The sequence below is a fragment of the Papaver somniferum genome, chromosome 1 (genome assembly GCF_003573695.1).
Source record: "Papaver somniferum cultivar HN1 chromosome 1, ASM357369v1, whole genome shotgun sequence".
Lineage (NCBI taxonomy): Eukaryota > Viridiplantae > Streptophyta > Magnoliopsida > Ranunculales > Papaveraceae > Papaver > Papaver somniferum.
In genome coordinates this window covers 101,423,932-101,448,499 of record NC_039358.1, presented here as the reverse complement: position 1 = coordinate 101,448,499, position 24,568 = coordinate 101,423,932, and positions in this window count along the sequence as shown.

Genomic DNA, 24,568 nt, shown 5'->3' with positions numbered 1-24,568 from the left:
CTTGCTGTGTCATTTACTTTTATTTTCCGCATTATAATTATCTTATTATAATTAAAGTAAATTACACAAACGTTAATTCCTATTTACTTGATAAGAAATCCTATTGTGTTTGGTTAAGTCCGAACCTTTATATCAAGTAAACATACTTCGTTGTTGTATTGTCTCGATCTATTATCCATAGAGGATCACACGAAGTGTGAACCGATTAGTTTTATTGTCTCGACTCAGTCCATAGACAATCACTTTCGGAGAAAGGACTTATAGGTAGGAAATTTTTTAGCTTGAGGTATATTTGGGTACCCTCTCCTTTTCAATTGGTATCAGAGCAGGCAAACACGAAAAGATCTAACAATCTGTGTTTGGTGCGATCCAACCTATAAGAATTGAATATGATGTATGATTCAGTTAACGTAAAGCAAGACATCAAGAGTTCTGAATTAACACTTGATGATGGCATATACGATTCAATATCTGAAGAAATCATCTCTAGAGATTCTATGAGACAAGTTAATCTTGTTAAATATGTAGAAACTGATGACGACTAGAAAATACATTTACAAGAAAGGTTAGATGAAATTTCCGATGATGATGTCTCAAATTTTGAACAAGAAGTAGAAGAGGATATCTCAAAATACTCTAAACTGCTGGAACCTTTGAAAAATGAAAAGCTAAGAACTTCGGATTTTCTTGGTTTTATGACTCCTGTTTGTCGTGAGAACAAGAAATTGAAGAAGGTTTTTTAAGGATATTATATTGGTTACCAAACCTGTGATTATCTTCTTAAGATCGTACAAACGATCTAAATTCTAAGAAATTAGAATGTGAAAATCTTCGAAGACAACTGTTTTTGTCGGAAAATAAACGTGCTGAATCGGAAGCAATGTTTAATTCTCGACAAGTACAGGGTCTTGAAGAAAAATCCAGTACTAGTCTCTCTCAAACAAAATTGTTAGAGAAAGAGCGTGATGTTGCTCTTGAAAAAATTCACTTGTTGGAAGAGAAACTTGTTGAATCTGATGCAAGGATTAACTCTCAACAAAAGAGCTTTGAAGAGAAAGAATGTGTATATCTCTCACGAGAAAAACGCCTTGAGGCTGATCTAGCCGGTGCTCTTGATAAAATCAAGATGTTGGAAGAAGAAAATTTGGAACTGAAAAAATCCAATGAAAGCTCAAATAAGTTAACCTCAATGTTAGAAGCAAGTAGAAATCATCGTGATACACGAGGATTGGTCTATAAGGGAATAGATGCTTCAAATATTAACAAAGAGGTAAAATTTATTAAAGCTACTAATTCTTCTAAACCAGAGGCTTCCACTGATGACAAAGAAGGCACTTCTGCTAATGTCAAGAAAGCAACAACGTTGAACAAGGATAAGAAGAAGAAGAAAACTCGTCGAGCTCCAATGCAAGAGGATCCACAAAAAGGTAACATTAAAACTCATACTTCATATATTTATACTAAGTATTGTTATTATTGTGGTAATAAAGGACACTTGCAATGGGGATGCAAAGTTCGTAAGATGCAAAATGCACTTTCTATTGTATCAAACGAATTGGCTAAGTTTTCTCCTCATAAGAACTCAGATCGATATTGTCCTAAGTTTAGGAAAAATAATTATTATAATGATAGTTCAAATTTTACATATCACTCGACAAGGTCGTTTCATAAAAGACCCAATTACATAAAGAGAGATGACTTTTTAAATGCAAAAACAAGATCTGATGTTCCAAATTGAAGAAAGTGTGTTTCACAAAATATTCAAAAGGACAATGATCCTAATGGTATGAAGGAGAAAGTTTCTCCTGCGAAACCCAACTCTAAATGGTTCCCAAATTCCTCCATAGCCAAGAAGGGACCAAATGTTAGTCACAAGAATGACTCTCAACTGTCAATTTTTGGTGACAATAATTACAAGAGTCTTCTTGAAAGACTAAAGAAAGACATTATGTCTGAAATCTCTTGTACTAGTAAAGGTTGTGATAATGACACTCTTCATCACAAGTAAAAGAAGAAAAACAAGAGACGGAACAAGAGAAAACAAACCAAGCAAGAGGTCAAGAATGATGATTCTGTCTTAGTCACTCGTGACGAACAAGACAAGGATCAACTCAACACAACCTAGTTGTGTTGATATGTGCATGCTCACCTTGGTGCTCAATCTTTTGAAAGGTGAGGAAGCACATGAGAAAACTGAGCACATGATCTCTCGGTTATTATATGACTAATTAACATCTTTAGGGAGATTGATTTTCTTCTGTACTCATACACTATCAATCTATATTTGATATTTTTATAGAAACGGTAATTTTGAGTTTATGATGTTGATATATACTGATCATATTTGTGTAGCTCCTGTTTTTACGATTAAAACAAGCCAAAAATCACTAAATTCGGACATCGTATGCAAAAGTTATGTCAAAAACAATTTAGTATTGTGATCCGTCACAAGTAACTCTTGGGGAAGCGATCCTAGTGATAGGTGCAATGGATGGAACCGATCCTAGTGAGAGGTCCCCATGCGAAGATGTGTAAAACTGTTTTGCCCATGACTTCTTCGTCCGAACTCGGAATGACCTCATTCTTTTTGCGTTGGTTTCACAATTTAATTCCCTACAAGATAGAGGAAATTGAAATACTTGATTTCAAGTTGAATATTTATGGTGTATTGCAATTTGGTTTATGGGATGTTTGATCTCGGTTTTACTACCTTGATATTCGATCTCATATATTGTGAACCCTTATGGTTTGGGTGACTTTTTGATTTAGCAGGATTAAGTTCTATCCCATGTTGATAGGCTTTATCAAAGGATCATGAGGGGTTCTAACAGAAACAATATGTGAAAAAGTCACAATATGTTGAATCGGTTTTGGTTTAGCATAAAAGCATATGTGTTTGGACGGTTTTCAACTTTTGCTTGCAATTGTTAAAACAGGTTTTCAACCTTTCTCTAGTAAAGGTTGAGGTGTGTTGTTATTCTTTTGTTTATACATAAGGATGACAACGTGGTGATATTTTGATATCAATTCTCCCTGGACAAAGATGAAATCATATTGGAGAAGTGGATGCGAAATTTAAGGTAACAATCTTGTTAGTTAATTGTTTTCCTGTTTAAGAAAAGCCTGAGTTTATATTATATATATTTGTTGCTTTTGCTTAACAAAATTTCGGTTCAATCGATGTTTATTCCATGATGTGTGTGTGGATGTGTGATTCAATTGGTTCATGTTAAGAAAAACTATTGTTATCTTGCTTTATTGTGTGGTATAAATTTTTTTAGGCTTACAAAATTTCGGTACAATTGATGTGTGTGTGATTCAATTGGTTCCGGTTAAGAAAAACTATTGTTATCTTGCTTTTGTATGGTATCAATTGTTTAGGCTTACAAAATTACGGTGTGATTGCGGTGCTTTTAATGTGTTATGTTGTTTCAATTGCTTCCGGTTGAGCTGAATAATTATGCAAGTTGATTTATTTTGGTTTGTATGAATTATTTATGGCTTAACGATATAATTTGTGTACGGGATGAGTTGTTTAGTCCAATTTGATTCCGGATAAGATAAACTAAATTACTTCTGATCTTAGTTAGACTTATCGAAGTGGGGTTTCGGTTATTCAAGTCTAATCGAATGCCTAAACAAGAAATGCTAGTTAACTAACCTAGTACTTGTCTTGTTTAAAATTGAAAGGTCTAAGTTTATGGATAATTAGAACCTGATGAGAAAAATGGAGTTTATCTTTATTTTGGTCTTATCGAATTAAGCGGTTGTTTTTGAACAATCGGTTTAGCAAAGGGACTAAGGTGCTTAGTTGTTTTTTGGTTTGCTAAAATAAATTGGAAAAATTGTTTCGAACAATTGTTTCCTTGGTAACATATCAAAATAAGACTACTTGTAGTTTCGGTTTTGATATTGGTTATCAGAACATGATGTGTGGAACCCTCGTGCCTAACTCTACAGGTTTGCAAGTCTATTCTAAGATTTGTAAGATTCTTTTCGTGTTGTCCTTTATTTTTTCGTTTCTTTGTCATTTTTGTGATAAAAAGGGGGAGAAATATATGGAGTAAACAGGTGATGCTGGCATTGATATTTTATATTGATTGGCATCGCTAGGGAAAATCAAATTTGTACTTGAATGTTTTTATCTAACGAAAGAGTGAAAGCACAGACTAATGGGGGGTAACATGTCATATGAAGTGGTATAAAAAATACGTGCGGATTGGATATCTACCTATCTTCCTTAGGGGGAGTATTAGATTTGTTATTGTAATGTCAACATCGGCATTTTCAAGGATTGAATGTAAGCAGTTTTACTGTGCTGTTGAATCGGGAATCAAGCGGATTGTAATGAATTCTTGTAATTTGTTTATCCATATGATGTAAGAGTTTTGTCACTAAAATTGACAAAGTGGGAGATTGTTAGAGCATGGATCGGTTGAACCCACCAAGCGTTGGTATGTCAAGTTTGGTCGTCATATTTTAGTGAATAAAAACTCATGTTAAGAGTCGCTTGATTATGTACTAGAGTCAACTCGTATAGGTTAGCTTGAAAGTATTAGGATATGAGACATTACAAGTATTGCGAAGACTTGAAGATGTGAAGAAGCAAGGAGCTACAACAACAACAATCATCCTTCTACTTGAGGTTAGTGATATTTGACTTGAACTGTTTCATTCCCTAATGTATCTTTCAAGTCGTGCATATTGAAAACATAACTGCGAAGCATGTTTGAACTCCAGATAGACATAGTATTAAGGAATACAATACGAGATTTATTTCTTAACCATTAAACTTTGTAGATAAGACATCGCCATAATCATTTGAATGCTATTGTGATTATGTATGGGTATGAGGTGAGGATTCCATCCTAGGGAACAATGTTTTCATGTGTTCTAAGGAAGTAAGTTCATAAACTTGTTTGTAGACCGAAAAGGAAATTGCCAGGTGTTATTGGTTTTGTTATTCATTGCATATCTTATGAACAACCAATATGTGTGATAGAGTATAACCGTTCACAAGTTGTTGTGTTCTTGGTAGAACTATTCACAAAGGCCTGACTTATGTATTGGTATAACTTTTATTAGTAAAATCGATCTTAAGTAATCACATGTGGTATGATCGGGTTTGTATGTCTGACAACTTTTGGGAAAGGGGAACCGATCCTAGTAAGGGGTGCAGTACATCAAGGGGAACCGATCCTTGTATGGGGTGCAACAAGGTTTATAGCAGAAAGGGGAACCGATCTTATGGACATGTGCAACACATATAAGTTAGATACCATATATATGTGGGTAACCGATCCTAGTACCTAGTCAACCGAATTTTTGGAAATCTAGTGTGACTATGAACAGTACTCACATGGAGGTAGAACCGAAACTTGTTTTGGTAGAACCGTTAAACCCATGATTGTGATTGAATGTTGGTTTGATCAATCACATAGTTCTTGAAAGTCAGATGAACCAATTCTAAACTTGTTTGGAAGTGTGGAAAATCGGTTTCAAGGTTGTAAGTGTGAAAGAGAACTTACAAAGTAAAGATGTCGACAAACTTTGAACATGTGCTATGAATGTTTATTTCTATAATTGTTCAAAGATATTCCTTAATGGCTAAGGTAAGCGAATCCCAGGATCGAAACATAAGTAAGTTAAGAATCTTTTAATTAAGGTTATTAATTTCATTTTGTAGGGAAATTCCAGAATTAGTAATGTGCATTTACTAATTATATTTTCCGAGAGATTTCGATCATTATATTTGGACAGAGCATTTCCAAGAATTATGAAAACCGAATCTGTGCTTTAATGAATATCTTGAGAACATTTTCGGTTTTGGAAATTCCTTGGTGTCCAAACTTCCTTGTCTATAAATACAAGAAGTTTGCCTTTCTAGCAACTAATCCTTCGTAATAACAGATTTACTATTTTGTTGTTGTTACTGGTGTAGCCGCCTATTCGGAGAGGAGAGTAACCTAATTAGGCGAAATCTCTTACGACCTCTCAATTTAAAGTCTTCTTTGGGATTGAGAAGCTCTAGCGCGACCCGTTGGTGGGAAACTAGATAATTGCGGTTTATCTTTGTTTTCGATTGATTTGATTGACTAACGGTGGTTGAAATCTGATTGCACCTAGTTTGTTTATTCTTGAGAATCTTCTCTTCTGATATAAGATTCACTCAAACTAGTTCAGAGTTTCGGCAGGGATCTTTAGACTGTTGTTAGTTCTAAAGACGATCTTGTGATAATCCATTGTTAACAGACTCCGTTCTGTGCGTAATTGATCACAAGAGATTCAAGTGATTGTGTGCAGGTTTTTATTGAAGATTTAAGAAGATTTGAAGACAAAGAAGATATTGAAGATCTGACTTGGGTTTTATAATATTTGGTGTGCACAATACTTGTTTCGGTAAAAGAGGATTCAATTAATAATCGGTTTATCCTTGTGGTAGATTGGATTGATTAACTGAGTAGATCGGATCAATACGATTCTTCGGATTAAAGGTGTTATTGGCTTAATCTTAAACGATTACCTTTGGGTGATTGAACATAAGATAGATGTAAGGACATGACGAAGGATTTTATGTTAAGATAAACGGAAGAGCCTTTGTCCGACTCATATCACTTGGTTGAGTAGAGTTGATACCAAACATATTTTTTGTTCCTTTACTGTTTGGAATACGAACCAAAGGAATTGTTCCAAGTATATGACTTATTTATAAGTTGGAGGCGTGGGAATACAGACAGAACTAAGTGAACTATAGGGTTAGTTACTTGGTCTCAACTATACGAAGTTAGGTGTAATTTTGTGTAGCGGCTTAATCCTGAGAGTATTCAATTCTGGACAAGGTCCCGGGGTTTTTTCTAAATTTTTGGTTTCCTCGTTAACAAAATCTTGTTGTGTCATTTACTTTTATTTTTCGCATTATAATTGTCTTATTATAATTAAATTAAATTACACAAACGTTAATTCCTATTTACTTGATAAGCAATCCTATTGTGTTTGGTTAAGTCCGAACCTTTATATCAAGTAAACATACTTCGTTGTTGTACTGTCTCGATCTCGTATCCATAGACGATCACACGAAGTGTGAACCGATTAGTTGTACTGTCTCGTCTCAGTCCATAGACAATCACTTTCGGAGAAAGGACTTATAGGTAGGAAAAGTTTTAGCTTGAGGTATATTTGGGTACCCTCGCCTTTTCAAGTGTATTTCTTACGATTTGGACACTCATTAGCAAAGTGACTGAACCTTTTACACTAGAAGCACTGTGGCATATCCTCATCGTCAGTATCATTAGAATCTTTGTTTTTGACAGAAATACGATTATGTGTCTTAGCTGACGTTGGAGGTTTATCTCTGGAGAATTGTTTACTTCTCTTCCTATGAAGTTATCTAAACTGTTTTGTGATCAATGATACTGAGTTATCAATATCTTCATGTGAAATATCAGGATCAACAAGATCATTTCCATAGTTGTCAACACTTTCACTTTTAAGAGTTTTAGTGTTTTTCAGTGCCTTAAACGCAATATCCTTTCCAGCTTTGGATTGCAGTTCATGATCAAAAAGAGTATTTCTGGAAAGAGTTTCGAGGTTATTCCCTTCCATGATGGCATAACAATGTCATCACAATGTCCTTTTGGGGAATAGTCTTCCCTAACGCATAACATGCATTAACAATTCCAAACACTTTTTGATTAAATTCATCAAATGATTCTTCATCAGCCATACAAATATTTTCCCAGTCAGAATTTAGGTTTTGAAGACTAGCTTATTTCTCTGAGGTACCTCATTCGAATACGATTTCTAAGATGTCCCAAGCATCTTTAGACTTAGTGCACGAAGTCACATGGTGCTGAAGATCTAGGCTTGTGGCGTGGATTATAGCGTTTAACCCTTCAGAATTATGCTTTGCAGCACTAATCTTGGTTTCACTATATTGTTCTAATAACGCAACAATATTTCCATCTCTGATAACTGTCGACGCATCGTATCTTATAACTACAAGTTTCCATGTCTCAAAGTCACGGGCTTGTAAAAATGAACGCATATAACAATTTTCCACCATAAGTAATTTGAACCATCAAATGATAGCGGTACATTTATCTATATTGCACTCCTTGAAAAAGCGAGGGTATAACAACCACACCCAATAATTCGTTCGGCAATTTGTATGGACTAACTCCAATATAATCCCGAGAGCACCAACTTACAAAGAGAGCTCAACCAAGAAAGATACCAAGGAGTTATATCTCAATTTCTCAATACAATATTCAATCGAACAGATAGAAATCTGTGAGCCCGATTGATATGAAAAATAACTTGGACGGTACCAAAGACCAAGGCCCAAGTGACAATCAATTCCTATTCAACAATCAAGGTCGGATTTACCAATTGATTGAACTATGCGCAACCTGTGATATTTCAATTATATAAACAAATATAATGCGGAAAATAAATAACACATACACCAGAAATTTTGTTAACGAGGAAACCGAAAATGCAGAAAAACCCCGGGACCTAGTCCAGATTTGAACACCACACTGTATTAAGCCGCTACAGACACTAGCCTACTACAAGTTAACTTCGGACTGGAATGTAGTTGATCCCTGACCAAGTCTCACACTGATTAAGGTACAGTCGCGTTCCTTACGCCTCTAGAACCACGCCGGATTCTGCGCACTTGATTCCCTTACCTGATCTTACCCACTACTAAGAGTTGGTACGACCCACAGTCGAAGACTTATAAACAAATTTGTCTCCCACGGATAAGTCCATTCTGATAGATAAATCTGTCTCCCACAGAAGTACCTAAGAAGTTTTTGTTCCGTATTTTGATAACTCAAGGTGAACAGAAACCAATTGATAATCCAGTCTTATACTCTCGAAGAACAGCCTAGAAATATCAATCACCTCACAATAACTTAACTATATGGTAGTAAAAGAAGTTATTGCGCAAAGAATGAGACGAAGAGCTTTGTGATTACTTTTTATATCTTACCTATAAGAGATAAATCTAGAGCAAATCTTAGAGAAGATAGTACTCAATATGATAGAACAAGTAAGATAAGAATTCGCAACTACAGAGAAAATAGTTGGATCTGGCTTCACGAATCCCAAATGAAGTCTTCAAGTCGTTAACCTATAATGGATTTGGAAAAACTCTAGTCTCAACTAAGACATAGGAAAGTGTCGGGATTAGGCGTTCCAGTTGCTAGAGTTCTCCCTTATATAGTCTTTCAAATCAGGGTTTGCTTTCAATCAAAGCTAAGATAGCTTAGTAACAAAGCATTCAATATTCACCGTTAGATGAAAACCTGATTTAAGATTCAAGCTAAGTCTGCTTAAAACCAAAGCAATATCTCTCCACTGTTAGACGGTCTTAGCTTGTTACACACAAATGAAATATACCTTCATTGATATGTGTAATCGTACCTAAACGTGTATATTGAGTTGGCTCAATAACAGTTCACCGAAGTTATCCATATGAACACTTTTGTCTTATCCACCTTCATCTAACACATCTAGATCAACTATGATGATCAATCAATCATGAAAGATAATCAAATGAATCTAATTGTATTTCACATAGAGTTGTTCAATTGTTCACTATCTTATAGAAATATATATATGAACCAATTGAAACAAAATTGGATTGATTCGTAAGAATCAATTCATGAACATTAAGCCACGGTTTGCAAAGATTGCATTCCTTGATTCATAAATGTATTTGTTCATGAGTATGAAAATCATACTTATCCGATTTTAGAAGTTTAACCACTAAGTATGAAAACAGGTACGCAAACTATAGCTTTCGGACTTTGTTCTTGTCCAGCCGTTTGCAAACGGGAATGCAAACAGCCATCCCGGGCCTAACTCAGGTAGAACTGTTCGCATACTAGTATGCAAACAGGGTCCGGACTTTACAGTTAAAACCGTTCGCATACTAGGTATGCAAACAAGGTTCCCGGACCTGAATCATACCAAAACAGTTTGCATACTAGGTACGCATACTGTGTTGTATCCAGTCAAAGGTTTTTGTTTAAAACTCTCATTTCAATCATTGTAACATCCTTATAAAACGAAAATAATTGTCTCATACAAACTATTAGCTTCAAGTAATTTTCAAGTAATCGAATGACCAATACGAAACACTCCAAGTCGACATCAAATGATTGTCTCACACAAATCATGTAAGATGTTTCAAGGAAATTTCTATATGGTCATCTTTTGACTTAATATTTAGTTTCCAACAAATAAATTGTTTCTAACTAAACTTGTCAAGAATATGATGAACGTAGCTAAATCAAAAAGCTTTCAACACATATTTTGAGAAATAGATAACCAAGTTAAACTCAGCTCGAAATATCAAATGTGTATAATATAAAAGTCTATATAGTTATACGACTTAGTCTCATTAGGAGATAGAATAGAATAGACTTCTGAGTGATAGATAAGTTTTAGTCTCCATATACCTTTTGTTGATGAAGTTCCTCCAAGCTCTCCTCAGTAGATCTTCGTCTTCAATCGATGAACACCGTGAAGTCTAAAGCTCAACTACACATTCTATCATAATCCGAGACATAGCTATAAGTAGACTAGAAATCAAGACTATAGTTTTAATCAACTTGACAAACAAGCTTGAGATAACAACGGTTGCGGGTTCGACCGAGCAATGCTCTAACAATCTCCCCCTTTGTCAATTTTAGTGACAAAACTATCAATACATATGGATTACAAAATAAATAAACTTTGTAGCTTCTCACCCATCATACTTGATTTCCTTGGCTCTTCAACATTCCTTGAATTCTTCGATACTCCAAGTACTCCAGCAATTCTAAACGTGTTCAACTCAGCATCATTGTTGTTGAAGATCCGTGTCCATAATAATAAGAACACAGTTGTTCTCGACCATTGTTATACATTGTCATAGTATCAGTACACAACATCAAAGTCCAATTGTATCACAACTTTGACAATAATACTACGGTGATATGTATCACTCTCCCTAAGTCAATACTTTCATCTCACAACGAAAACCACTCCCCCTTACATAATGATCCGTAAACCATATGTAGGTAGTGTGAACTACCAAATAATTCTCCCCCTTTTTGTCAATATAAATTGGCAAAGGCACGAAAATTACGGGATCATAATGAAATTCTCAAAGAGATAATTCATGACTAAAAGAGAACATATCAACTTTGTTTCGATGATTTCACATAGTTGAAACTTAGTGTATTTATCAAGGAGTTTATAAAGATACAAGATAACTCCTACAATATTCCATAGCCGCACTCCCCACAAAGATTTAGCAATTAAGCTCAAGTTCAATTAAGAACTCTCCCCCATAAAATGACATTCCCGAAAGAACAACAAGAGTGACCTTACTTTTACAAGAAAAGAAGGATTTCTTTGGACATTAATAAATTACGTAAAACATGAATTTGTATCCAAAAAAACTCGAACAAATTAACCACAAGCAGACCTTATAGATTAATTTAGTCGAAAATGCTCAATGTAAGAAAACTTACGAAGCCATACAGTACTTTCACATAAAAGTGGATCAGGGAAAGATCAATACTGCAGAATATTTCAAAAGTTCATTCTATCTTTTATCAACATTTGCATAACGACATAATAGACTTAACTTTTGAGCATATATGAGATAATCATAGTTCACGGACGTAAACACACATATCCCATAAAATATTTTTGCAATATTTAAAACCAATAAAGATTAATGATAGATGTAGAATACACCTTGGTTTAATATCTATTAGTTATGCTTTTTTTACTATTTTTCTTGTAAATTGCGTATTTTACGTGTATTTTGAGTTTTATAGCTACTTTGGAGTCATGCGAAAAAAAAGAAGAAGAAATCATCCGAATATGAGTTTTCGTCGGGAAACACCATGAAACAAACAGAACTCAGCAAAATTTCTTGTGACACTCCGTGTCTTTTTTTCTCGGGTTCAAGTGAGCCCATTAAGCAAATTCTATGTTTAGAATGCTTAAAAGTCTAACACTCAAGTGCCTATAACACCCTTAGGTTATCCCTTAGTGATACTGATAGTGATGATTAGTATTTGTGGCAAAAACTTGAGCATGGCTTGCGCCTGTCATTTACTGAAGTAGTTAGGGGCGTCTGGAGTAATCTGTTAGTATTAAAAATAAAACGGAAATGAAATGGAGGAGGCAGAGATTTTCTTTCTTCTCCTTTTTGGTTTTCTCCTCCATTCGTCTATATGGTGAATTTCTTCTCTTCTTGAAGTAAAATTTAAAGAGCGTGATTGGAATCACACATGAGTGAACTTCATGGGGGTGGAGCTCGATTTTTCTTCTTTTTCTTTTCTCCGCTTCCCTTTTTCCATTCTACTGAAAAATTCAATGAATTTGGTTATGTGTACATGAACCTGTTGGAGATGAGAATAAATGAAGTTGATGAAGCTGTAAATATTGGTTGATTCGATTAGCGGAGTAACGGGATTTATGCTTCCTATTTTCAGATTAAGAACTATTCTGTGGTAATTATTCTCTTTACTCAATTTAACAAGTGATTTCCATCAATTGGCTCGGGTTTGTGTATCACACTGAATATGCATGTTTGATTTGTTACCTTCTTATAAACTCATTTTCTAATTGAAGGTTTTGTAAATGCAGTAAATTAGGGTTCTTATAAAATGTGGGGCTTTTTCCCAAATCTGTTCATAATGCTAAATTGATGACTAAGGCTTGAATGGGTTTAAAGTAATTATATTGAATTTGTGGCTGCAACAGTTAAATTTTATTTTAACATTATATGAGATCCTTTATCGGTGCCACTTTTGAATATAGCTAACCATGAAATAGGTGATTTGGTAGATAGAATCTCTAGCGGTATGTGCAAGTATGAGACTCGTATAGTGTACAGTTTCATTTATAGTGTACAACATTTTTAGTACTATCCTTGTATCTTATACAAATTTCAGAACTTCCTTGAAATTAAGGAAGATTAGTATGGATTAAGTACCTATATGTAATTCATGATTTTCGATCCCCGCATCGGTGTTTCAATACTGATTCAATATTTTTTTCCTGAATCACATAACTTTTTATTAAAATTGCAAAATTGATACAACCCAATTACAAGGAAACTTAAATTTTCGAATCAGAACAAACAAGACCCATAACTGAAAGGCCATTACTAAACAAGCAGTAAGCTTTAATCAAACCTAAAGTTCAACATCTGGCATTTCTACTCTTGGCAAACACTAGGGTCTCCCCATATGAATTTGTCTTTCCCCTGCAGCTAATAATGCTCCCTTCTTTGCCATACAATCTGCAGAAAAGTTAATCTCCCTGTATTGATTTTGCTTGTAGCCAAAACCCATCTTCCCTTTAGAAACCATGGCACTCTCCCCTGAGCAAATTCAGCCAGAACAGATTTTGAATCTGATACTATGATTATCTTCTGCAGATTCCCGCTCCAATGCACACATAATACCATAGGATTCAGCTAGATAGTTTGAAGCAATGCCAATACCTCCAGAGAGGGTACCTAATACCTGACAAGCTGAATTTATGACTACAACACCAAAACCTGCAGACCCGGGATTCCCAAATGATGAGCCATCACAACAAAACATAACAAAGTCCCGTGCAGGTGGTAACCAATGGTATTTTGTGATTTTCTGAAATCTGGAATGCCCAAGACCCAACTGAAATTTTTCAATAATCTCATTGTCATAGTTTTGATCTTGGTACCATTCATTCTCAGTCCACCTTCATTCACTAATTTCATCACTCTGCACTTGAATCCTTGCATATTAGGCTTAATGTTTTCAAAAAGTCTCTTGTTCTTCTGAAACCAAAGCTCTTTTAGGATAATACAAGCTGCTGAAATCCAAACCTGTTTAATAAGTGGACTGCAACTAGAGGTACATTTCCATATGCCTTCAAGAGTTTTTGGTACTTTGAACTGAAATATAGAGCATATCCAACTCCAAACTTCAGTATTGAAATTACATTCCCAGAGTAAGTGATTCATACTATCTTCTTCAGTTTCACAAATGCAACATCTTGAGACCATTTCATATCCATTCTTGATCATAGTTTTGTCATCAGTGTATATACCTCGTATAAGCTTCCACACATTGCTAGCCACTGAGGGATGAAGAAAATGAGTCCATAAGAACTTTGACCAGTTAACTGATTGTTCCTTGTGTCTTAACTTGTATACTACATCTGAGATTGGGAATTCACCTTTTAAGTTTCTTGTCCATACCAGGATATCATCACCACCAAGAATTTCAGGCAACTTAAGATTATGAAAAATTTGATGAAGCTCATCATTATAAGATCATTCTCCATTAGACAAAATATCTGAAACTTTCAAGTTTAAGTTTTCAGTCAAGCACCTATGATGTTTGAATCTATCAAAGAGAATATCATCTTCTAACCAATGATCAAACCAGAGAGAAATATTGTTTCCATTACCAATAATCCATCTAGTATCTTCTTTAAGAGCTTCCCATGCCCATTTCAAACCTGGACAAACTGAAGATTTCTGCCACTTAGTGCTCCATTGACCATTTTTGTTTTTGTACTTTGCATGAAAAAATAAAGCCCAATCATCCTTTGAGGTGCTAATTTTCCACATCATCTTCATAAGGAAAGCCATATTAATCACTACAAGTCTTCTAATACCCAATCTACCTTCACTAAATGGTGTACAAACTTTTTTCCAAGAAAATTTATTGTACTTTCTTGTCTCTCCATCCCCTAACCAAAGAAAGTTCCTCACGATTCTTTCACAGTTTTTAATGACTGATGCATGCCATTTATAAACTGCCATATTATACACTGGGATACTGCTAAGAACTGACTTAATCAAAATTAATCTTTCCTGAAAAGACAGTAACTTACCTTTCCATGAGGCTAACTTTCTTTGCATCATTTCTACCATTGGCCAAACAGTGGAAACTTTTATCCTTCCAGATGTAAGAATCACTCCAAGATACTTGTCAAGGAAAGCACTCCTTTCCATCTGAATATTTTCTTTATCTAATTTTTCCTTAAATCTGAAGTGCCATCCATGAACAACTTGCTTTTACTTTTATTTATAATTTGACCTGAGCTTTTTTGGTAATCCTCAAGAAGTTTCATAAGGTTTAAGATACTCTTCTTAGCACCATTAATGAAGATAAACACATCATCTGCAAAGAATAAGTGAGTTGGATGAATACCTTTTCTTTCAACCATTGGACATATCAAGCCATCTTGCACCATTTGAGATAATCTTCTAGTCAAAGCTTCTTCCATTAGCACAAATAAAATAGGAGACAAAGGATCACCCTGTCTCAATCCTCTTCCCACTGAGAAGAAACCACAAGGACCTCCATTTACCATTACTGAGATTTTTGCAGATTGAAATAGAATATGAAGCCATTCATACCAATTTTTTGAAAAACCAAATTTCTGCAACACTTTAAACAAAAACTCCCAGCTGACAGAGTCATAAGCTTGGGAAATGTCCAATTTTAAAGCTACATTTCCACATCTTCTTTTCTTAGTCATCTCATTCACCAATTCTGAAGCTTATAAGATTTGGTCTTGAATGCATCTGCCCTTAACATAAGCAACTTGTTGTGGAGACACCAATTTGTGCATCAAAGTACCCATTCTAGTAGCTAAAATTTTGGTGAAGATCTTGAAACTGACATTACTTAGACCAATTGGTCTAAATTGATTTGGATTTCTAGCTCCTTCAGTTTTAGGAATAAGTACCAGAAAATTAGAATTTAGGCCTTTGGGAATGAACTTTCTTTTCCAGCAAAATTGAATGGCTTCAACTACATCTTGACTAATGATTTCCCAGCAAGCTCTGTAGAAACAACCTGAAAAACCATCAGGACCAGGGGCACTATCTATTTCTTCAGCTTCTGGAATTGCCTCTAACATATCTTGGTCTGCTTGAGTAATTATCTCTGGTATGCCATCTTAAATATGATCAACATTCTCCATTTCCTTATATCTAAACTTATTTTCAAAATGTTTCACCAATTCACTTTGAATATGCTTCTGATCAGCAATTATATTCCCATTACCATCTTCCAGTTCTGTTATCATGTTTCTTGCTTGTCTGACTTTAAGTTGAGCATGCAAGAAATCAGTGTTAGCTGCTCCTTCTTTTATCCATTTAGTTCTAGATTTTTGTTTTAGAAAAGTATTGAGTTGTACCTCTTTAGAATTATATAAATTTTGGGCTTCCACTAAAGTGTTTAGAGCTACTTCATCAAAAGGATTGTTATCAGAGTTGACCATAGCTTCCTGCACTTTTACTTCAGCCTCCTTCACTTGTACATTTATATTCCCAAACACATTCCAGTTCCAATCTCTAAGAATTTTCTTCAATTTTTTCAGTTTTTGTTGCAGGATAAAAGCTGGATCACCAACTATTTCTTCAGACCAACAATTTTGTACCACCTCCATAAATTTTGGATGTGAAATCCACATCTTCTAAAACCTCATAGGAGCATTTTTTGGTTTAGAAATCTGAGCACCACCACCCAGCAAGGGAGCATGATCAGATGCAATTCTTAATCCCACTTTATAACTCCAACCTTCAAATTTTTGTAACCACAATAGATTGAAAACAGCTCTGTCAAGCTTGCATAAAATTATTTTGTGTCCATGTTGGCAATTTGACCAAGAATGTTGAAGACCGGTACTAGGAGCCTGAATTACTTCACATGTATCCAAGCAATTATTGAAATCCATCATTGACATTCTATTTGGACTCTTACCTCCTACCTTCTCTTCTGCTGAAGTAATAGCATTAAAGTCCCCAATAGCTAGCCATGGTAGATGTAAACCACTTATCATTTCCATTTAAGACCACAAATACCTTCTTTGAGCAAGACTCACATGAGCATGAATACCAGAAATAAGTACACCTCCAAAATTAACAATTATCATTTGACTTGACATAGACACAACTGTGGGATTAGGCAAATTCTTATTCCAAAAAAGCCAAATATTTCCTTTTTTATTTGAGACAGAATTATGAATCACCATGCTTTGCATACCAGATAGATTCAATTTATTACAAAATGAAGAAGAACAAAAAACTTTAGGTTCTGCAACCCATACTACTGAAGGATTAAATTGATATATTAGAGCCCTTAATTTATTTTGAGACCTGGCTCTCTTAAGGCCTCTTAAGTTCCAATACAAAACTTTCATGGTTTGGATTGGAGGCCTTTTGTGCCTCCTTTTCCTTGATTTTTTCTAAAATTATACTTACTGGGTAACTGAGAGCTAGAAGCTGCTTGATTAGAAGTTACCTGACCAGTTGTGATCTCTTTTTCTCCAGAAATCGTAGACGTAGAAGGAGGTTTTTTCACTACTCTGGACCAGGAAGTTATTGGAATTCTCTCAGAAGAAACTATGCCATTTTTTCCATTAATGAACTTGACTTCACTCTTTTCTATAATATTATCTTCTACCACTTTTAGAATCTTTGTAGGAGTTAGTATTTCCTGCTCTTTTTCACCACTAACATCTTCTTTAATCATTTCTTCATCTTGTAGAGAACTAAATCTTCCATTTGTTATAGGAATTTCCTTATCTGATACTGGGTTAATCATGTTAGGCACTACTGGAGGTGGCGCAATATCAAAAGGTTCTTGAATCACCTGAGACTTATCAATTGGTTTTTCCACATGCTTTGGAGATTCAGTGAGATGTTCCTTTGATGAATTCTTTTGAAACCTGCATTCTGATAAAAAATGACCAAATATTTTGCACTTAGAACAAAATTTTGGAAGATTATTAAGAACAACACTCTGAGAAAAACTTCCATATTTTGTAATAATCCATAACTTGTGTGGAACTAGATTTGCTAGATTAACTTCAACCAACACCTTTGCAGCGTACCCACTTGAGTGCTTGAGGGTAGCATCATCAACTTTAACAGGATTACCAATTGCATCACAAATAGTGAACAAAGTTTTTTCATCCCAATATTCTAAACTTAAACCAGGTAGAGAAACCCAGACCAAAACATGAGAAGTTCTTTGATTTTCAGATCTAAAATTAGGAATCCAATTACGAGTTTTCAACAATTGATCTTGAACATCCCAACTATAATTTCTGATATAATTTTGATCAACTTCATTGGATAATATAATAGTGAAGAAACCTTTTCCCAAAAGAATTAAATGACAAACCCCTGTTAACTTCCATTGATTCCTCAAAATCGCCACTGCATGAACAAATTTAATTCTAAGAAAATCTAATCTACCTATCAAAGAAAACTTCCATGATTCATACCTATCATTATTGTTATCCTCAGTCAAAGTAATCGAAGGACATTTTTCAGATGGTTCTGAGATGTTAACAACCCTAGAACCACCTGCAGAAACTTCTTTTGCCATATTTCTTTCCATTATAATTCTTGAAGATCCATTATTACCAGTCGATCTTGAAAGTAGAAACTATTTTTCACCTGATCTATCTGATTCACCTGAAACTAGCTTGAATTTAATGAAGAAATATGAAGATTGATCGAATTTTTTTTGAACTGAGTCAGTCACCGATTTGCAGAACCCAACTCAGTCGATTTTTTTCGTCTCCATACTGATTCAATAGTTTCCCATTTTCATTACCATGTACAAATTATCCCTGATGTCGTTACTTGAATTTTGAATGGATAAGTTGTCGGTTTTGAGTTTGAAATTGCATATGTCAGTAATAAGAAGAGGCCTAATGTTGCTTGTGGCTCTTATTTGTTAAGAAATTTTGTGGAAGAGATAATCATCACCGCAGAGAAATTAACAAGTGTAGTGGATTCTCAAAATCCAACCAAAATGACTTAATATTATCGTGTGGCATTAAGGATCTGGGTGTATACGGTATAGTTAACCATGTACCGTTTGATAAAATGTCTTAGTCTTTTATTATCTCGGGAGAGTATTCTAGCACTAACTGTGTTATAGAATGTTAGCAAAGTATACAAAGTGGTTATTACAGGTCCAGTGGTTATTACAAGTCCAAGACTTCTTGAAGCACCATCGTGTCTTTGATGGCTTTCCTGGTTAACAGCAAGGACGGTGCTGTTATCTACATTCCTCTTGGGTCTCTACGTTGCGACCTCTTATGCGATAAGTTTCTGCAATCACTTCAAAAGTTTTATAAATATCTTCCCAAATGCGCTGTATGATAGTGGTTCAGTGGTGGGTTATGTATAAAATACATTAGTCCTAACTGGACAAGTGGTCACGTATTTTCTTTAAATATATTCGTCTGGGCGTGGTTGCAAATCCACCATGAAGTGTTCTAACATTTAGTTTCATGTTAAAATGTTTCGTTATAAGGACTTTTCTGCCGCCTGCCGAAAACCAATCGATGTTTTACTTTAGACTACGTATCACAGACCCGTTATGATGCTAATTTTTGTTACCCGTAGAAATTATGTTTACATCTACCAAATTATGTTGTTCTTCCTTCTTCGTACTTGGTTCCATAATTAGTTGGGCGCCGATGAAATGTTTGTTTAAATATTATTTTATTTTATTTTCTTAATCATTAGTATGTCAAGACTCATCAGCGTATTAAGATGGCATTCGAGGAGTATTTTAATCAAGCTCATTTCCTTCAGTTTACAAACAATGCATGGTTCTCAGTCGGTTCTTTTTAAGTGAACGGAGGTTCAGAACTTTGTAGTGAAGTTATAGCATGTATTTATGATGCTTAGTTGAGCTATCGAAATACTAATGTAAAATGACATCTGTAATTTGTGTTAAGACCTAACTTTGAACTCTGGAAGTTGAGTCTTGGGAAATGGAGTTGGTCAATATCAGTGGAGCTGGATTTTCAAACTTGTATAATGCAATGCTATGGTTGTGTTGATAAGTGGCTAAGTTAATTAGTTAGCTAATGTAGATTATTTCATTATTGAAGATTACGACTTAGGTACGATGTAGCCGGAATATTTCATTTGTGCATGTAAATGTTAAACCTTGGTACTTAAGCCATTGAATGCTAATCGGCTTTAGCGTTCAGGCAATATATTATTACTATATATATTGAGGTTATCAGACTGACATTTCCATTATTGGGACTGAACCTTGCATTTCAAAATTAGTCATTAGAACCAGTGCGAATGTTTGATTTCTCTGATATTCATGTTGTGGATGAGAGTATGAAACTAAAGGATGCCTTTAGCATATTATTATAAAAGCATATCATTTGTGCATTCTATCTTTTAGTCTATTAAGCTATTTCCTTTGTGTATAATGTTCTGTTGCTGTTTTGAAAATCCTGCGTGGAAGTTTGCATGAATTTATTAGCAACGTGGGATATTATTGTATTGCATTTCAGTTTAGTTGGTCGGGTAGATGAAATATTATTTAATTTTCCCTTTTGAACCATTATATAATGACTGCCACTACAAATGAATAATCCATTTTGATGTGCATATCAGAAACTTGATAGTTTACTACTTGCTTGCTTGCATTCATACCTAGACTCCTTGTACGCGAGAAATCGCTTACAGAGGATATTTTATTTGGGATACCTTGGCTTTCTTTTGAGTAGTTCTCTGCTCGTATAATTTATTATGTAAACTGCAAATGCAAAGAGAATAAGTTTACTTGATATCATCAAGTGAGAGATAGTTGGTACCATTGGCGGTACGTAGTTCATACTATCTAAATAAAATATGGCGAATTGCGGTCGTGTTTGATCCCTTCGAGCAACAGAGAGGGTACGTAGGCAGCCGCTATGCGGTTCAGCACAACAGTACAAGGTTGTTCATATCATCTGAAAGTGTTGGTTGCTGCTTGGCAGTTCATACCATCTATTCAGAGATGATTGCAACCCTGAGAGATTATGTAATGTTTGTTAGAGGTAGTTGCGGCATTGGCTGTTCATACTACCTGGTGAGAGATGATTACTACCATCCGAGGTAAATCATACCATCTGATAATTGTACAGTCTGTGAGATAAGAGATGGTTATTACCGTCGAGATAATTCATATCATCTGTCTTGGCTTACGAGTTAAGCAATGGTTTTTATCATACGTGGTAACTCATATCATCTGAGAGGAGATGGTTGTCATCGATTAAAGGCAATTCATATCATCTTACGAGGGATGGTTACTGTAGGGAAGTTCATACCATCTACTAGACCACAATTGGCACCTCCGCCACCGGTGGATGAACCGTATGGATGGTGAGATCGTTAAGCCAAAGTGGCAACCCTTGTCAGGCCCACTGGGGCACCCCACCTACGGGTGGCTACCCGTGCCGATGGTGGCTGGTAACCAGAACTACCCTGACATTGGCACTGGCCATCCCTCACCCGTATGATACGGTGTGTATTATCAGGCCCACTGGGGCACCCCACCACCTCGGTGGCTACCCGGAAGACCATTGGCACTGGCCGGTGGTGGATGGTATCCAGAACCACCCTGACAATTTTGACATTTACATGATGCTCGAACAAGGTTTCTGTTCAGCAGAATCCCAGTCTCTTAACCTTGGTGTTCGCTTGGAGATGATTGTCACTTGCACAAAGTGATTCATATCATTTGGTTGGCTAGTAATGATATCACTGTACAACAGTTTGACGAATTTGATGACCCTTGGAATGAAAATAAAGTTTTCCTGCCCATGAAGCAGTTTGTCGATGAACATTTGCTTGGTAAAATTGAATTGGTCCGGCAATTTTTAAAAGTCTAGTTTCTCGAGTAGCGTATCAGAGAGTCGGAGCTTGCCAAGCGGGTCGTACCTGACCCGTTGGAAGCGAACATTCTCTGGTCTGCCACATTTCTACTATGACGAGTCAACTCAGCTACTCAAGATTCAACTCAGTGACTAAGCTGAGTAAGACCGAGTCAGACAGCTGATTCGGCTGACTTACTCTCTTCCGTTGACCCATTGACCGTTAGTCTGCGGTTATCTTGACCGTTTACTATAACGGTATCAGACAGAATATTCTGTTATCAGAGAAGAATATACCAGTGATCGGCGGCGCAGTTTCTGGTCAGATTCCGGCGGTCCCAAGGATTTTTCCGGCAACCCAAAATTACAGATTTTTGTGTGAGTTTCTCTCATGGGTGTGAAGACTTAGATTTGGAATTGGATGAAGAATTGGGATTGAATTTGGAAAGAGAAGATTGAAGGATTTGAGAAAGACAAGGATTTGGAAACTGGATTATTATGGGAAAAAGATCCTATTCCTCAGAGGATTGCAAGCAAATTCAAGCCTATAAATAGAGAAGTTCTCTACAACCTTTATACACCTCTAAACACACAACACTTTGGTTTTTGCTCTATTTCTTTTCTTTATTCTTTGTGAACTCCAAATTATGTGTGGCTATTTTTCTTATTGATTGAGGATGAATTCCTAATTCTTGACATGTTTTGAGTTTTGTTTTAAATTTACTTTGAAGTTTTCACATGATTATCGTTTGTTTTGCTAATAAGAATATTTATGCTTGATTGGTAGGTCATTTAGGTGCGCAACTAAATTGATTAATTAATTGATCTAAAGCTAGTAAAAGTTGGGGATAAGTAATCGTTTCTTGACTCTTTACATAAGTAGAAAACACGAGACCTTGCGGAGGGATTCCGTGGAGCAATTGTGTGTGAAAACAACGTTAGAAAGTAGACCTTGATCTTAGAGTCTAACTACTAATATCAACCTAATAAATTCATAAATCTTAATGCGTTTAACTAAATTACATCTTGAGTGATCTACTACTAGGTGGTTTGGTAAATAGAATCCGGTAGTCGAGAACTTCTGTATATCCGGTGATACTAGGAATTTTGGGGATAGCATTGATCTAGTTGTTATTATATGGTTGGTGGTAGTTTGTGACTAATAAAAAGTGGATAAGAACATAACTTGAATCATTGTTTTGCAACGAAGAACAATCCCTTGATCGTATTTCTCTTATTGATTTCCTTTACCTTTTAATTGCTTTGTTTATTTTCTTTTGCTTTATAAAATCTAAAACCAAAACCCCTCTTTTTGTGACATTATAAGACAACTAAAACCTCTTGTTCCTCGTGGGAACGAACTTGACTACACTATATTACTTGTTAATTAGGTAGTAAAATAATAATTAATTTGTTGTGGTTACGACGTGCATCAATTAATACTGCAAAATCATCTTCCAAATAACTTAGAATTTAAATAAATAAATCTAAAATATTGCAAGATGAAAATCATTGGCAATAGTTATGTGTAATCACAATATTTGTTACCAAACCCTAGTTATCCTTCTTAAACACAAGAACAAATTCTCATAAGAAGTTTCCTAGACATAATCAACTCCTAAGAACCAAAAAACAAACTCAAACTAAAGTCAAAGAACACTTTCGGGACCCTCACAAGCTTAAGACCTTTGAGCTTGTGATTGACGGCATCTACTGCTTCTCCGGAGAAGATATCCTCATTGAGAAGATATTTAACACGTGTCTTCATGAGAACAAGGTCATAGTTAACCTCTTTCAACTCATTTCATAACACATCGAGACTTTTCATAGGATCAACGAGATGCAATTTTGCTTCCTCAAAGTATTTAAGAAAATCATGAACCACCTCAGCAGAAACCATTTCATCATGCTCTACATCTCGATGAGTATATGCATAATAGCATGAGACATCATAATAATCATCAGGATTTTGAGCTTTGACATCGTCAACATCTACTAGGGTTCTTTTCTTCTTCCCTTTGGAACCGTAACCCATACCTTTATCAAAAAACCCTTTCGTAAAATCACAAGTGCGAGAAGGAGATGACATTTTTGATATGAGAAAAATAACCTAGGGTGAGAACTTCAACTTCAATAGGTTAGGTGTATAAACGTTTTCTCGGGGATTATATTTTTAGGGTTTTTGGAGTCGGTCCGCGACACGTCACAAAGGTAACCGTACGAACACAAACTTAACCCATAAGAGGAAACTTAGAAAGACTGTAAAGTTCCTTTCACAAAGGAAACACAACAAAATTCTTGCTATGTGAAAATTTGCTTTCACAAATATTAGCTCAATAAATTTTATATACTGATAAGAGGAAAACTTAGAGGACAAGAATAGCACATACAGCTAAAAAATTGTTATTACAATTTATTTTTATTTTTTTCAAAACAAAAATTATTTTGAAGAAAATGAAAAAACTTATCCAGTGTTGTCTGTGGGCAAAAGTCTAGCTAACAATCAATAAAAAAGTATCTCAACAAACATTTTTGCCCTCAAGTATACATGATCATCAACACATCTTACTCAGCAGGATTTTTCATGCGTAAGGTTTCAATCCTTCTGACTAATTTACACAAGTATGAGCATTATGCTCATCAAATAAATGGCGTTCTTGGTTAAACCTCCTTTTCCTTCTAATTCTCTGAGGAAACCCTTTTTGATGTGGAAAAGTATCATAAAACTTACTATCATCAAAGTATGAGACTAAATTTGAATCCTTACCAGACGAAGTTTGTTTGGAGGATTTTGACAGCCTGTTGATAAGATCCTTGTGTCCTTAAATTATCAGATTTAGGTTGTTCTTCATATCTCCATTGTTGT